The sequence below is a fragment of the Anopheles gambiae genome, chromosome 2 (assembly GCF_943734735.2).
Source record: "Anopheles gambiae chromosome 2, idAnoGambNW_F1_1, whole genome shotgun sequence".
NCBI classification, from domain to species: Eukaryota; Metazoa; Arthropoda; class Insecta; order Diptera; family Culicidae; genus Anopheles; species Anopheles gambiae.
In genome coordinates, this window is record NC_064601.1 from 2,352,572 (window position 1) to 2,369,890 (window position 17,319).

Below are 17,319 nucleotides of genomic sequence, written 5' to 3' on the forward strand. Positions count from 1 at the left end.
GATTACAGGACAGAACGATGGTGGAAAGAAGCGCGCGGCAGAGGGGGGCGGGATGTGGAGGAGCAAGAATTGGCATCGAAATAAAGCAAATGTTGCATTCGACGAAGCTGCAGCGAACGAGAAAAGTAAAAACGGGAAAATAACATATAAAACAAAATCCCGTTTTGCCTCTTTAGCGAGGTTCGCGACTTTTTGGGGAAACCGGTTGCTTTGGTGGACTTTTTTTGTTCAACCCTGTGTCACACACACACACACGTCCCGACAGGCCCACATGATCGTATCATTTGGGAGGAAGTCTGTGTGTATTTATTTGGTACTTGTGGTTTTGGAGCGGTTTTTTTCCTGATCAACCTCAGAGCTACTGGATTTTTGGCTCGATCGAACGTGATCTCGCGAGCGATCGAAGCGTTGATCGAGCTGGCCAAACTGCCCAAATGTGCCGGTCGCCTTCCCCCTCGGGAAGGATCATTACCGCTCGTAAGGATAACAAGCAGCGAATGCTTTACGATCATTGCACCAATTTCGTACGCGAACAATCAAAACCAACCAGGGGAGGGGTTAATGCTGCAAGCAAGGGAAAAGCCGAACCATTTAGCGGATGGAAAATTACGACGCCATGGATGCGGCGCAAGACATTTGATCCTTTTTGGCGGTCCGGCCCCAACAGTTAGTGGGTGATCTGTCCTCTAATTAAGCCCGCAAGTGCAACAAGTAAATAATGTGTGCAACAAACACAAAACGAAAATTACTCGGAGCGATGAAAAAGCGAACATAAATTTCGTAGCTTATCACTCGCCAGTTGACAGCCGAGCCCATTTGGCGTGAGGAATCGTAAAGGGGGTTTTGAAGCGACGAACCGTACAGCGGGGGCAGCATAAATGAGGCTCAGATTTGGAGGGTTTTCCCCTCCACAAAAAAGCGCTTACATAAAACTGAGGGCAATCAACATTGTTCGCATTATGTTGGAAATAAAGAAGCCCTTCGTTCCCTTCGGTCGCACTGTTAACGCACTCTAATGTAAAGAATGCACTTTTGAAATGACACCGGCTGTTTCGAGCGCTTTCTGCTGCGCTTGTAGGTTCAAAATGTTACACGAAGCTTGACATATTTCTGATCTGCCATCGGGAACTGGAACTGTGGCAGGGTGGAGGGGCGTAACATTCGTCCGGCATCCGATGAATGTTTATTTGCCTGGTTTTGTTTTGACTATTTGATGACTGAATTCTCCAGCCCTTCCTCTCCCACCCTCCATTGCTCCGTCGCTGTGGCGAAAGGTCAAAAAGCGACCAAAAGGTGACGAGAAAAGGCCGAACATCGGAGGAGAGAAATTTCATTCTTCCCGGCCGTCTGGCCGTCTGAGGGGTTTGGGTCGAGGGAAGAGACATTGTTTTGGCGACACGACTCCGTTGGGGAAAAGGAGTGCATTCCCCCTCCCCCCCCCCCCCCCTCGAAGGCTTGTTCCGTGGATAGATTTATACAAAGTTTCATGAAATATTATTCCGATTACATTCACGTTGGGCGAAAAGCCGAAAAAATTCACTCCCGAAGAGGAAACAAAAAAGTCAGCCAAAACAAGAGATGGCCAGGAAACAAAGCCAGAACAAAGGTTAGGCCTATGGCCAAGCAAAAGACAAACAGTGACCAAAGCAAAAAAATAAAAAATAAAAACCAAAACCCAAAAACACTAAGACTCAGTGCGCGCGCTACCGTAGTAGAGTGCCGACTGTCCAACTGCTACCCCGTTGCTGGTGCTTATAAAATATGTGAAAACAAAAGAATGCAAGTTGGAAACCTTAATTGCATTATTTTAGTTTTAATTGACTGCGTTTATCTTTTCGCTTTTCCTTCGACGGTACGCGGTGGCCGCGACGCCTGCTCGTCCGTGGCAGTAGTAGCGCTCAGACCCCGAGAGTGAGAGAGAGGGGGAGAGAGAGAGAGGTATAGAAGTGTGCGACTATGTGAGCGAGTGTGTGTGTGTGTTGGTTTTCTGGTGCACACTATATCTGGTGCTGAATACAATGCGACAAGCAAATGAAAAACAACAACAAAATCTGCACCGAAAATCTCGTTTCTTCTTCATTGACCGCGCGACAGTTTGGTTTGTGTTTCGAGGGTGGAAAACGGGAGTAACAGAAGGGAGGCTGCGAGATGCTGCGAGGGTGAAGGATGCATCCGTATCCGCAGCCGTGCAGAAGAGCTCCAAAATTTGGCCGTTCAAGAGTGGGGCGGGAGTGGGTGTGGGAGGAAGCCAGATAAGTCGAGCACGGTCAAAGAAGGGCAGGCGCGGTCGCTTCTGTTATCTGAAAGGTGAAAAACCCATCGAACATTTTAGTGTTCCACTTTTCAACCCACCAAGATATCGAACTCTTGTCCGTGGGGGGGGGAAGCAGCACTTCATGAATAAATCTTCGCGCACGGCGGGTTCGCAAAAACATACGATCGAATGTGATCGTTACTTGGTCCCTTGAATCCCTGCCCGCGTATCCTTTGTATGTGGTCGAACAGTCCTGCTTTACAGCAGGTCACTGCTGCAAACAACTCGTGCAAATTTCCTCGCTCAAAAGATATAAAATAAATGTAAAATACGTCGATGCAGCTTCGGCATTGTAAGTGGTTGCTGCTGGAAAGAGGAACGCAAAAAACCGGGGGGGGTTGAATATTAAAAAGTGCAAAACACCCGCCCGAGCCTGCAATTGGAGGGCGAGCGGGCAATAAAAGCAAACCGAAAACCGAGTCGTGCAGGAACCAATCAGGGTTGAAAGTCATCATTGTTCACGCAAAGGAGCACGCACGAGCACGCCTTCCGACAAGACCGAAAACCAGTACCCGCGGGGTCATGCGCGGCAGCAAAAACAAAACAACAACCACCAGCAAGCGCGCAGTATAAATTCGAAACCGGCACCGTACGCAGACATTTCGTACCCTTTAAGTACGGCCTCCATACGGCGCACGGAGGATCCCTTTTTTGGACGGCAGGCGATGGCGAAGAAATATGATTATTACAGCACGCAACCATTTACAGCCGGGACAAACATCACACTTACAAGCACACCGACGCTCGTTGTCCCCGATAATGGCGTTCGCAGCCATTCCCGATGGCAAACCCGAGGCCCCAAAATAGGGCTTTTTCTAAATGATTTGCCGAAATCATCGGGGGGGGGGGGGGACGCCCGCAAGGCGACAACCGCCCTTAAACTGTCGGCATTCCAGCCGGGACGTACCGGGCCCTCCCAAAACAGGATCAACTTTAACCGCAGGTTCGATATCGCATCCTTGCACGGGGCACGCAATTACCCCGCCCGACAACACCCAGCGGCCTCGGTGCTAAAGCACCCTGCGAGTGCGACAACGAACCTATTTGCCCAAGCGGCCAACGGACGCAGCGCAACTCTTTGCGCAGCCTAAGTAGTCCAATTAGCGCAGGAGCGACTTGTGCGCCCGCAACAGCAAGGAACACCGATCGGGTCGAATTTTAACGATTCGACTCGTTTTCGTTCCCAGCTCTTAGTACGCTCGGCCGTTTGCAGAACGCTGGCAAGTGGTTTTTGCTTCTTTCGATTTCCTGCAATGCCCGTGACGCGCCACTGCCTGCGCTGCACCGCAACACATCCTTCCCACACCGGCAATGGCAACGGCAGCGGCAGCAGCAGCACCACGACTCGCACTCAACAATGGCCAAACAAGGAAAGTTTCCTTAATGAAGCGTCAAAAATCAATAAAACGGAGTAATGAATCATATTTTATGACAGCTAAAAATGCGATCAGGCGATGAAAATAAATTGCACCCCCCGGGCCCGAGCTCCCGCACCCCTGCGCGCTGCACGAGCAATGACGGTGCAGGATAGGGCCTTCCGACTCAAGGGCCGATGTTTATCATGGGTAAACTATGTCTTACTTATGAGCTCGGTAAGCACTGTACCCATTCCATCCCTCCCTACCCCTGCTGCTGCCTAGCGAGTCGTTGTTTGGAGTCATTTTCGCGTTCGATTCTTGTTTGCGAAATGAAGACAAATGATCAGCTGCCGATGCCGATTGTGCATGATTCCGGGGAAACAATAAAATTTTATTGTTTTTCCATTATTTCGCAGACGCTGCAGCGATGCAGCGTTGCGTTGCGTTACGATGCTCTTTCGTTTGCAGGATGGCGGAGTTTTGGAGCTGCTCGAGGGAACGGTGTGCGTTAATGGTGTGTTGTCTCGGACTGTCGGACGCCTGCAAACGGATCAAATTTTGATGAACAGCATTCGGGGCCGGGAACGCAAGATTGAGATGCGCGATCGACGGCGACGAGCATTAGAACTGGACGAAAATTGACTGGATCGCGCCCGGGGAGACTGGGCGAAAATCCTGTCCGCCCTGCCTGACTGGACCTCTGCCTGTACGGCGTGATAAACGAACAACTGACTTGCAGGAATTGAGTGATAAATTCTTGCACCATGCACGCACGCAGCTCGGCCGCTCGATCAATTATGCGCGAGCAAATCAGCCATCCGCAGGCGGATACCGGGAAGGCCAATCGATGCAAAAATCCGACAGCAAAAAAAACGGGTTGATGTTGAGATTGGCAATGCACAAGTGGGAGGGGGCGGGGACGCCGAAACACGCCAAACAGGCGCAGTTCCCAATCCCATCCCAATGATATGCCAATCAAGCGAGAAACGTATTTTCATTTTATTGCATAAAATTACAGAAATTTCCGTTTATGATTATTGTTTCATGATTCGCCGCCGCAGCCACATTCGCTTGCGCTGACGAGTGGAGCCGGGTGCATTGCTTGCATTTCGGGTGTTCGGGAGTGCAGCGTGCAATCGATCGGTATTTGTGTGCCGTAATGGTAAGACTGCTTATCGATCGGCTGCACATTGCATACGCAACAGCGCACACCCGATTGATCGGCAGTGGTGTTGCGGTTAAACAGCACACGCTGCATTTAATTTGCTCGCATCCCACGGGCACAGGCATGAGCGGTCGAGGGATAAATCAAAACTCTCTTCCTGCAATACCGGGTACGCCGGGCATGGCGGCAAAAGGGGTCAATCTCGGTCAATTATTTAATTGCGTACGTCGCGGCATCCGATAACGGCTCCGCGCAGGGTTTTGTTTACTTTGGACCGGAGAGGCATTCTGGGTAAGGGCGAGTTTTTCGAGAAGAAAGAAAGATTTATTGCACATATTGCCGGGTGCAATTGCACGATGGTCGCGCCACCCAGGGGTGACCATTCGGTTGTAATAAAAGACGACGATGAAAGTTCCGGTGACATTCCGGGTGGTGACTTCATGGTGGTCCGCAGGGACAGTTTTTATGCGCTCGCTGATGTGTGTTTGAATTGTTCTGGTTGAGCTTGAATATTCCTCGTAATATGCATTTTTGCATATATGCGCTCGCTGATGTGTATTTGAATTGTTCTGGTTGAGCTTGAATATTCCTCGTAATATGCATTTTTGTTTTTTTCCATTGCATTGTTTCGAAGAAGGTATTAAAATACAAATAAAGAGTAAGTCTTTTGGAAGCGGTGTGTATTTGCACGAATGATGTACGTGATTCTCTAGAACAACCTATTGTGAAGTGAAAAATGATTTCCATTGCAGTCGGTTTCATAAGCGTCACAAGTTTTCGTTTGTTCTGCGCGGGTAAAGTAATAGATTTCCTCTCGTAATGACCGAGTCGAGAGCAAATCAGTGCACTCAAATGTTATCTTAATCCATACTGCACTCGAGCCTCATTACTCTACCTCGAACGAACATTGAGCATGTTTTCGCATGGTTCGGACCCAAAGCCGCTTATTAAACAGTTATTAAAATCGCTCGCTTCTACACGCCCGTCCAGGCCGCTGGACATTTTCTTTGTTCGAGCGGTGTACCACTGCCCTGGCTGATCGATCGTCATCGTGCCCGTGCGGTGCGCTGCGAAAGCTCCACCGATCGTGCTGTGAACGCAAAAGGTTCGTTTCATGCTCGCTCGTTGAAGTCTTCCGTTGCTGTGCGAGTTACCGCCGCCGTTAACCGGGATCGAGCCGCGTTGCTATGGCGATGGGTGACTTTCGTGTGCCAGCTTTCTCTCTCTCTCTCTCTCTCTCTCGATACGGCCGTTTGCTCTCAGTAACGGGGTACACGATCTCGCCGTTGCGAAGACGTTCGGATGTTTTACTGCTGGCTGCTGCCGCCTCGGTGAGTGCCCGCGGTACCCAACCTGTTCGGGCGCCCATTGCAACAGAGCGAGGGCGAACGTGTCCTCGGTTGGGAACGCCGAGATACTGTATTACTCGGTCAGTCGGTCTGGAGGTACGACATCAACATAACGTTTTTTTTCACCAGTGCATAGTTTTTCCTTCCTTTCTTCTTCGTGCTCTTCTAGCGTGCGCCGTTTGTTGTCGTCTTCTTTGTTGGTGTGCAGTCCCCACCGTTGTCTCGCATCCTCGTACCACCACCACTTCCTAACCCCACCCCACTTCCACTCACCCCTTTCATTTCTATTACTCATCCGCTCGTGCTGCTGCTGGTGCTACCGATCATCGTTTATTCGCGCGTCTTCCCTACCCGGCGATGAAAAGCACTATCGTGGACGCTAATCTAAGCACACACAGACACATGCGAAATACGGTTGTGCATAGCTGTGCGACACTTGTCGTCTTACTGGGTCACCGCGGCTAAGCCAGTGCCGCTAGTGGCGGTACATTCCTACCAAATTCCGCATGGATTATCACCGACGGCATTGTGGCCCTTGTTGTTGCTGGCAAATCGAGCAAAGAATCGCGTCGCATCGCAGTGCAAATGAAGTAAACATTTTCGAGAGAATGTGTGACAGCTTTTTCCTTCGGATCTAGTTCGTGCGGTAGTGAAATGTGCGAGTTTGAGTGAGTGATAAAGTCTGGAAGCAAATTGACAAGCAATCAAGACGGATGTGCACCTCCAGCAGCACTGTGAACGGTGTCACTGTGCAATGTGATCTTTATCATGCAAACACGGAGGGAAAAATTAACGAAGTGGAAGGCGCAAACGTGAAACATTGCCATTCTTTTCCAACCCAGCGCTTGCAAGTGGATCATTAAACATCTCCATTTCGGTTGGCGTGAGGTATGGGGTGAAGTTAAGGAGCTAGCAATGGCTTTTCTCTCTCTCGAGAAAATGAATATTAATACAAATGCGGAACATCGCTGCCATGCTGCTGCATTGTTGGTGCATTGTTAGCGAACGATCGCCAAACCGAGATTGCTCGCTGCGAGTAAAAACAAAGCTCCTGCCGTGCCGTGAATAGAGTTTCTAATACGCGCAGGGTTGAACAAGCGAAAGAGGGAGAGAGAAAGAGAGTAAAAAATTGACCGCTCAAACAGTGATAAATACAAATTAAATCTAGCCAGCAAGAAAAGCAAATAAACGGGCGGCCTCCGAAAGCCTTTTTTGCCGAGACCGGTGAGAATTGGCAATGCGTACGGGCCAGTATCCCAGCCCACGGCCCAAGAAAGTGATCGATGATCCGTTTGGATTTTCGCGATGGGGAAAAAGTGTGTAATTATCTCTTGCCTTTGTTTTTTTTTGCAGCGTTTGTAGCCGGTTCGAAAAATTGCCGCACAGTTTGACCGTGTGCATGTGTGTGATTTGTGCGAGTTGCAGGTGTGCCGTCCGCTGTGCGTATGTGTGTGAGTGTGTGTGTGCATTTTCGAGTGCGTGTGACCGCGAGGCGTAGCAAATTGTGACGCTGCCACAGCTTCCTCCCGGCGGCCGATAACGGAACGAAACGAGCAATCACGATGAAGTCATTGGTTCGGTTTTCGTCACTCCCGGAGTGACCGTAAAGAAGCGATCGCGAAAAATCCGCCGCTGGCCGAAATTGTTGGATAGTAGTGGTAGTTGTAGCATTGGAAATTTCTAAGCCCCCAGCGGAAAGGGGGCCCCCAGTGAAGAAGGGAAAAGGAGGAGAAAAAACCGCTCTATGTCTGTGCCAGTGCCCGGTGTCAGTGAGAGTGTGTGTGTGTGTGAGAGTTTGTGAGGATTAACTTGTGACCTTTGCTTTGGACCGAACCGACCAAAAGACCGCCATCCACCGTCGTCTCCGTCATCAACGCACACACCATCGGAAGACAGCTGTTCGCGCGAAAAAGGTAGTTTAATTTATCGCGAGCCTGTGCCCGCCTGTTCCACTTTTCTTTGTGCGGGATGAATAGATGGGACCGCGAAAGGCGCGAATGCGACCTTCCCTCATGCTAAATACGGAACAAGCGCGAACGCACAGGATTTGGACAGCGTATCGCATTGGATTTATTGGTTCATTTGTGCTGCAATTGTTTTCGAAGGAAAGTGTATCCTAGAGCGCGTTTGCTGCGGCGAATGGGAACCAACGCACACCGTAAAGGGTACCTTCGTATATGGTGCTTTGGCGTGGTGGTACAGCGTGCTCATCTCTAAAAACACGAAAAACAATTGAGCGCTTTAATTACACCCCAAAAACTATGCGCGCTCCACGTGACTCGCACAATCGTAGCCAGATTCGATTTCGTTCGAATTCACCCAATCGAAAAATGGGGTAAGGGTAGACAAGGGAAGGGCGAAGCAGAGAAAGAGTAGGGCTGTGTACCACATGACGGCACCATAAAATGCCGTGTGTAACTGTGAGGCTAGAGACTCACCACCACGTGCACACCACGCGAGAGGGAAACTCTTTTCGTTTTGGCTGTGCTCTTACGCTTAAAACTTCGAAGCTACTAAAAGCAATGAATGGGAGGCAAGGGAGGCCAAGGGGTAGGCGATACAAAAGGTACGGTAAAGTAGCCTCCGAAAATAAGAGTCGAAAACGGATGGGGCCGAGGGAGGGAGGGAATTGGAAAAAAGAGCCAATGACCAAAATCAAAACGAAACATCGTTAGAGAAAAGCGAATCTATCCATCGGCACAATAACTAATACGAAGCGAGCTGATGAGCGAGAGTGACACGGAGGCCGGCCTCACCTGCCAAGGGAATGCTGGTGGTGGTGGTGGCGGTGGTGGTGCTGAATAAAACAAATCGAAGAAGCATCAACAATTGCACAATCGAGCAGCAGCAGCAGCAGAAGTGGCGGATGTGTTGCCGCGAGGGGCTCCGTTTTTCGTTCGGTTCGTTATTTGTTCGTTTTTCATTTTCCTTCTCAGCTAACAAAAAGGCACAAAAAATCGTGATTGTTCTGTGTTTGCGCGATTCGTAATGCGCATCTCGTGTGCGCGGGGCTTTGATTTTTCATCGGCTAGATTTGTTGTGGTGGTGCTGCTGCTGCTTCAGCGCTTCAAGTTCGCGCATAGAAACAGCCCGCACTGCTAATTCCGAGTACAGTCAGAGAGACGCACTTTTTGGAGGTCGTGTGGTGTGCGATGGCTGCAACTTTTCGGCAGGCCTTGAACGAAGACCTGCTCGTGATCTTCTTTGCCCATTCGGCCAAGTGCGGTATCGGAGGAGGAGGAGGAGGGAGGAGGGAGCAGACAGATCTTTACAATCGGACGTTAGGAGTTCCTCGATCATCGTTTTGTTAGATTCAATTGGCTTAGGCTCCAGCTGTGTTGCGGCGCTGTGATTCAAAGGTCATCAATTTGTGGGTGAACTCTCGACCGCCCCAGAATTTGGAGCAAAATACGCAGGCGCACATCTCCGGGGCGATCACGCAGTCACGACGATCGTCTCCAAACACATTCCAAGGGGCTTTTGCGTGGCGAGCGAGTGAGCGAAGGAGTGGAAGCGAAGGAGTGGAAGTTCAATACTTTAGGGCTCTTTTCCCGCTGAGTGCCTCCGGTCGTCCGGCGTCCTTTCGCAACGCGATGAGCACTTCGGTAATTGCGCAAGCGCTCGGTAAAAAGTACAATTAAAGTACGGGCCACTTACGTGCGTTCGACATTTCTCGACCGAATCGCCCGACCCTTGTAGGCTGCCGATCGTCCATTTCGTAGGTGTGCGGTAGTACGCAGAGATCACGCTGGTTTTATTTTAGGAAAACGCAAAGGTTTCACCTCGAAATTGCGTCCGTCCATTTGGAAACCGTTCCGAAACCCGAAAACCAAACGCAACACGAGCGCTAGAGGGATTCCCAGGGATCACGAAGGTCGGCTGTGCGTGATCTAGTTTCGAGATACAGTTCACTCAGCCGCCAAACGCCGCCAGCCGCTCAGTGTGAAAGGGTTTACCTTTCCTAATCAAATCATCTCCAAACGGCAACCAGTATGCGTCGTCCAGTGGTGCATGGTGGTCATTGTGGAGTGGCGGCGCCGAGCCCACTTGTTCCCACAATGGAAACTGAGACGAAAAACAAATACCCGATGCCATTTATGATAACTGCATCTTGATTGTACGTCGTGCACACACCGATTGAAGCGCCCGATAGAAAATGGTTCCTCATTTGCCTTCCGCCACCATCATCACCCGATGGGGAATGTGTCACCATGCGAGAGGTACAAGCGAACCCAGGAAACCCGTTACCGGACAAGCCGATGAGACTCCAGTGGAATCTGGCTGGCTAAAATAAGATATTAGAGATGCAATTTGTCTATTTTGCACCGGTTCGTTTGAAGCGTACCGGCGTCGGCTGCTAACGATGCATCATCATGCTTCCCCTGCCACCCTTTCACCCGCCCGTTCCGTTCCGGTTTAACGGCAACATGCGTTGTTTGCCTCGCGCAAGATTGCAATGTGGAAAACTCATAAACAAAAAAACACCGCCACCCCCAAACCACCGTTGCTGGTGCTTTCCTGGAACGAGACAATACAAAACGGCAGTCACGAAGCCACGGGGATACATACCGCTGGCCACTTCCTTCGTGCGGTCTCATCGTTGCACATAACTCAAACTTCTCCTCAGCTCCGAAGCTTTTCCTTCTTCACATTCCACCCCTCGCTTCTGCGTAGGGAGTGGTGTGCGGGGAGCGAGGATGGGGTCGCATGTGGGAAAGTGTCGGTGTAACATGGCACCCGGGAACTTGGCGCACGCCACCCTCCCCCCCCCCCCCCCTTCCCCGTTGAATGATGCCGACGAAGAAATCCATAACCTTGAAAAATTACTTATCACGATAACGATAAGAGGAGTCGTGGAAAATAGTCAATTATTTCGTGTTTACTCTCCCACTGCCACGACGACTGCCCGAGCATACGTGTCTGTGTGTGCCGGTGTTTGCGTGGCTTTCTCATGTCGTGGCTCATTGTGTTTATTGGACGGAAAAGGTGATTGGATTGAATCGTTTGCCGGTATCATTAGGATGGGGCTGTTGCGTTTGTTTGGTTCGTGTGCAACGGTGGCGAGCAAACAAACGAGCTGCAATTGCAGCGCTGCCACGACGAGCTAGGCCCCGTCGGAGGCTAGGCCCTTGGTTGGAAATTGGCTCGTTCCTAGAAACTATCAAGCCCAACCCGTGCAGAGTGTGGGGCGACCTTTACACGTTGGGCCTCGGCAAAACCGACCGTGTTTGCCTGCCTTTTTGTGGCCGTCTCTCCCTCCTCTTACATGACCCAATTAATTGAGAAGCGCTGAAAGGGGGTAGGATTAATTTCTGCTCTCTTTTGCTTATCAAAACCGACCCTGCTCGGAAAGGGAACAAACGCCTAAAAAGCTCCCCAAACCATCCCTCAACCTTTACACAACAGAGCGGACCCCCTCCCCCTATCGAAGCCACCCGCGTGGGAACCTATAGCCGCGGTTGGCATTGCAATGGAGCAAACAAAATCAAACAGCCAGCAATCAACGAAACGAGACAAAACCTTGCCAACAAATATCAGTCAGCAAATAAAAATGCGCAACAGCAACGCGTAACAACACACACTGGAAGACAGAGAGAGAGATGGATAGGGAGGGAAGGAGAGAGGGAAGCACGCACGCAGGGGAGAGACAAAACGGATACGAATAAATAAACCCAGCATTAAGAGGAGAACAAGAAGTGCGCCTCGGGAAAACACAACAACGAACAACCAAAAAATCACACATCAAGTAATCGGAGCACAAGTTTGATCGGATCTGTTTCTCCCTCGGTTTCGTTTCGTTCCCATCCACTTCCCATTCCCCGGGCCCGTCCCGTCGTCCACTGATTACTTCGACAACGAATCATTTCGTCGGAGATATTTACAGCGCCCATAAAATAAACCTTGATTATGCCTGCGATTGCAAACTTGCGAATATTGTTGTGTATGCGCGTGTGTGTGTGTCAGTGTGGTTAAATTGTTGAGGCTGAGATTGTTTCTTCAGCTGCGGTGCTGCGGTGGCGACGCTATCGCTGTCCAAGGTCCGATGATCGCGCTCCAAGGAACGCGCAAGAAGCTGTGTTTAAGTGAACCAAAAAAGGGATGGGATGGGAAACATACAGCGGGCGGGGGGAGGGGAAAGTATTTCCAAGATCAACAACATTAAATTGGACTCGATGATGCAAGGCAAACAAAGCATGAACAACAACAAAAAACCAACAAATGGCCACGGGAAACCAAAACCCCAGAAGCTGACCGCTGGACAAAAGGGAGTGAGACGGCTTAAAGGCTGTTTTCATAATAAGCTTCATCGATTCTGTCCACAGTGCGTCCAAAGCTTCGGCCCCGGAGATGATCAGGTCCGTCAGTCAAAGGGAGAATACAGAACACTCAATCATACATACATCGCATTACATACGCACAGCCACAAAAAGAGAAAAACAGAAGAGCTGCAACTAAACTAGGACAGCGTGAAAAGTGAAACACATTTGCAAATGGCATCATTTCCATGACGAGCGTTCACACAATTGATCATATAATTATTGCTGATGGCGGAATAAATATACATTAATCCGCAGGCCCCTCAATTTGCACTCGCACAAACGCGGCGGATGGAAAACGCGCGACCGTGCGCGTGTCCTCCGCTCTTGAGGCGATCTGAAAAATGTTTGTCTTTATTGCCGCGAGGAAGCGTTCCTTTTGTGGAGAGAAGCGTGTTGTTTTTTCCCTTTCTACCGTAAACAAAACAAAATTCATATGGGCCCCCCCCCCCCCACTTGACCACTCACAGACAGACGCACACAGATACACACGCCGAGCGCTACAAAAACCCTAGTAGCAGTGCCGGCGTGAGGTCGCGTGTCTCTTCAACCGTTAAAAATGAATGTTAATGAGGCTTTTATTTGACTTTAAATTTCTTCTTTCTTTTGTGCCGCGCATCACGTCCACGGTGAGATCCCCATCGTCGCTAGCGTCGGACCGGGCGGGGGGATATGCATTGGGAGGGACACACCGAGACAGAAGAGATAGAAAACGGTGATCTATGGTGAGATGTAATTTAGTGATAATTACTACGTATTTAACGCTACCGTGCCCGGTGTGCGACCTCTGCTCCGCTTCGACCTGTGTCGGAGGAATGTCTCTTTGCGATCATTGCGACGTCTTCGTTCGCTTTCTGCAGCCCAAAGGGGAAGCAAGATGTTTGTCTTAGGAACTTACTCATCTACGTGGCAGCATCGCCACCCCGTTTGAGATTGACCATTTCACTTCACCGCCGCTGCATTCGTAATGATCTTTTGATCGTAAAATCACAATCAACTGGTGGGATGAGTGGGATTGCTGCACCTGCTTCACCACTCGCGCAAGCGCAATAGCGGAAACATAATAGAGCGAAGCAAAGGGCCAACGTTTTACGACTTTTAAATAGCCAATCCGAGCATCCGCGTCGGAATTTCTATTGGCAATCGTGTCGTTAAACTGCCAAAACATAAGCTGCATTAATTGCAACTTCCCGCAGCTCAAATAGTTAAAAATTCATATCGTAAATAGTTATAGGAAACAAAACGGTGGTTTTGAATTATTGTTGGATTAAGGCAACAAACATCAAAACTTTACGTCCGCCAGCCAGCAGTTTATGTTTTGTGTCGAACGACAGTAAAAAAAATGTATGCTTCACGGCATGAGGAACGAGGGGGTTCGTGTTTTACGGTGGCATTCAAGTTCTTTATGTCAGCTTTACAGTAATCGCCCGCGCATTACACCACATTTGTCGGACAGATTTGATGGCGATTCGCTCTAATGGCAAGCAGTGCATTGCGCATTGAGACAAACCCCGGGAGGGAAAAGCAATGGATACGCGTGGCGCGTTGTTCGAGCGTTTGATGGGATGATTTGCTGATCGGCATTTTGTTAATTAATCTTTGTAATTCATTTGCAGATAACGTGATTGGAGCCCACCCGTAACACCCGGGCGCGCATGCATGCGGAGCGAGCGGAAGGGAAGAGCGGCAAGGTAAGCCACCGGCATCCTCCAGCGCGACTCTACAAGCGCGCTCGCTAATAACAGGATTTCTTCAATTACTATGCAAATTTACTGATTTTTGTATGTCACGCGAAACTCAACGAGCGCAGACGGCCGTGCGCCGTGTGGTCCGTCTGCCACGGCACGGCTCCAAAGGAGGGGAAAGGAATGGAGGGCGATTATTTCACTCCGAAGCTGCGATTATTTGTTTTAGGTGGAAATAATTGGAATTCACTCGTCCGCCACGCGCTCCAGCCTGTTTGTGTGTGTGCTCTTGTTTTTTTTCTCTCTCTCCAACCCCTCCACGTCATGGTGTTGTGTGCTGATAGATTCGGTGATGGCTCAATCGGAAGCGTCTACACAGACGGGGAGACGGGGCGGTGTGCGGCTTGAAGGGCGCATATTTTCGTTGCCGCTGCGCTCTTTCTCATGTCAGACAACGCGGGCATATGTTGTTAATCGCGCATAATCAACTTGCAAATCGAGCTAAGTTTATGATCGCGAGCGCGCGGCCACCCCGCGATCAGTCAGCGGATCGCACCCCTCCCCGTATCGCACTACCACTGCTGCGTACTACAAATTGGTGAAATTGTTATAATTTGTTATTACAATTAATTAGTGGTTTGCAAGCGGGGCAGCGTTCGAGGCGTTGGGGCGAAGGGGGAATTATGCGCTCATGCAGGGGGCGCTGCGTCGGGACTGGCTCGTCGCGCTGGTCTGGCATGTCTGAAATTGGCACCCTCCGTGTGGCTGCTCTCCCGCATTGCAGCCCTTTTTCGTTGGCAAGCCGGACGTGTCCGCGGCGTTGTAATGCACCGTGTGCTTGTAATGCCGTAATAACAAACTGGAGCATGTTTGATCGCTCCCCGGCCTCGGTGTCTGTGCATCGGTGCAGACACCCGTGTACCCTTGGTTGTTGCGATCGGTCCCGGTGCATTGCTGTGAGCGCGTTTGAAGCGTAACCTTTGCCATTTGGAAGCGATCGAGAAGGTGTGCAATTTGTAGCCCACCTTTACCGGAATCACTTGCCCGCCTGCGATGGGCTTGTGGTTGGGCACGGTATTCAGTTACAAACACGTAGCGATTTGCTTAAATGCTTTTGTACTTCTATTCAGCTTTAACTAGCCCAAAAGGTGTGATATTAATATTGCTTTCAATTCAAGTTCGAAAACCACTTCCCGGTCATCTACAACACGGATTTAGATTGCCTGATTTGTCTGCTAGTTAGCGGATGAGCCATTCTCGTTCGCTAATAAAGCTACAACATTTTAATTCCCCTCGAAAGATCGCGACCTGCATTTCTTCAGAATTGGACGAATATAGGGACAGGGCAACAAGAGACAAGAAGAAGCGAGCGTTGCTTAATTTGTGCTTCTGCATACAAAGCTCCCCCGACGCAGATGAGATGGTCGGAACTAAAGAAGGTGGAAGGGTTCGCTGAAAACTCAAAGACCGGGAAGAAATACACTCAGCACGGGACGCACCCGCAGGAAGCAAGCAAGCACGGGGAACAGAAGCGCTGAGAGAATAGAAACGTGCAGCTACGGCTCTAATCTAGTAAATGGGCAGTAAAATCTACGTTTATAGCACGAAAGCACCTAGCGACGAGTCTGCTGGTCTGCCTTTGTTCTTCTCGTGCGCTGCTGTGAGTGTATGCTTTACCACCGCTTCTGATCGCTTGGACGCTCGGGCGAAGATGTTGGAAGAGTGAAAAGTGGTGTCGCTATGACGCGCGGCCAACTGTACAAAACGGAACGGACAGCACTTGCAACAACCCGTTGGGCTAGTTCCCTTTGAAGTGGGGTTTTGGTTTTTTTGCTGCCTCCAACTGACCGAAGAGGGTAAAGCATTAAAGCGAAGAAACCATTAACGGGTGGTGTACGCGGCACATGCTCTTGAATGCATTTCCTGCTCCGAGCTGGAGGTTCTGGCGGATGATGTGCGACACAAACGGCAGCAGGGAACGAGCAGTTCCATCTCGCGCCATGATCGATCGTTCAAATGGGTACTGTGTGTGTGGGTTTAGGTGGAGCTTTGGCAGCGGACCACGGCATGAAACTAATGCATATAATCGGTTAAACGACTGTGTTGACATTTTATTAATTTCTTCCCTGTAGCTAGCCACTTCCCTTTCGGAGAGCAGGGTTTAGTAGGGCAAAATGGTACATGCTGTTTGTGGGACTTCCAGCCAAAGGTGCAAAACGGAAGCAAACAGCGTTTATGATACTTGCGTTCGGTCGTGTTTTTGTTTCGAGTCTTACCTATTTAAGAATGCATTACGGGGAGGAGAAATTCTCCCCAAGAGAGCGATCTAGCAACTTCATTCGAGATTAATATTTTATACACGATAATCCAATTTCCATCCCATCATTACCGCTGCTGCATTCGTTGGTTCGTTGTGCTGGCCGAACGAACGAAGATCATGCCGCAGCCAAGTGGCGTTTTGCGCCGGAAATTACGTGAATGAAATAACTAGCCTCGACAGTGCGCACACCTACTCATTTCATACATCCCTGCCCCATGCCGGCTCGCTCCTGACGAGCGAACGACTCAGGACTCAAGGGTAAGCTTCCCTCTTTTGAGGCTGCGGCTGCGGCTACTTTGTCCATTGCGCCCTCCATTGACCAGTGCGCAGTGGTGGTTGCTGCAGCACAGAAAAAAAACGAACTAAATCAAAACCGAGGCTCGTGAGCTAAGCTGGGTCAATTGGCATGTACGAGCAGGGATCTGCACGGATTTGTACACCCAACCCCTTTGCGCGCGCGCGCTCGCTCGCTTTGGTGAGTGAATTCGTTTATTCGTTCTCCTTTAAGTCGCTCACACCGTGCCGCTGCGCTAGTAGCGTGCGCACCGCGGTGAGATGATTTCAATTTTCGTTCATTAGTCAAGCGACGAACCTTGCGCATTTACACAAACGAACTGCAAACCGACACAACAGAGCCTGCGGGGCTGTTTTGACGGTTCGTGGCCGTCGCGGCCCTTTTGCGACTAGGCAAAGGCAGCTCCGCACGCCAACAGATATGCTTCTATGAGTGATGACACTCGTGTTTGGACCGCGCACTGGTGCCATGTCGGTAAACGGGGAGCTCGCCCCACGTACGTGGGTCGGCCTGCGT

The 17,319-nt window shown here is 50.1% G+C and overlaps 1 protein-coding gene across 7 annotated transcripts in view; it reads left to right on the forward strand.

Moving 5' to 3' along the window:
* Positions 1-6,205: 6,205 nt before the first annotated feature.
* The window catches only part of LOC11175862 (homeobox protein 5), a 102,677-nt gene continuing 91,563 nt past the window's right edge, over positions 6,206-17,319 (forward strand). The window contains exons 1-3 of one of the 7 annotated variants that reach the window (XM_061651899.1): positions 6,206-6,282; positions 7,540-8,099; positions 14,120-14,194. The gene's annotated coding sequence lies outside the window, so the exon portion shown is untranslated. The other 6 variants (XM_061651896.1, XM_061651897.1, XM_061651898.1 and 3 more) reach the window with 6 other exon arrangements.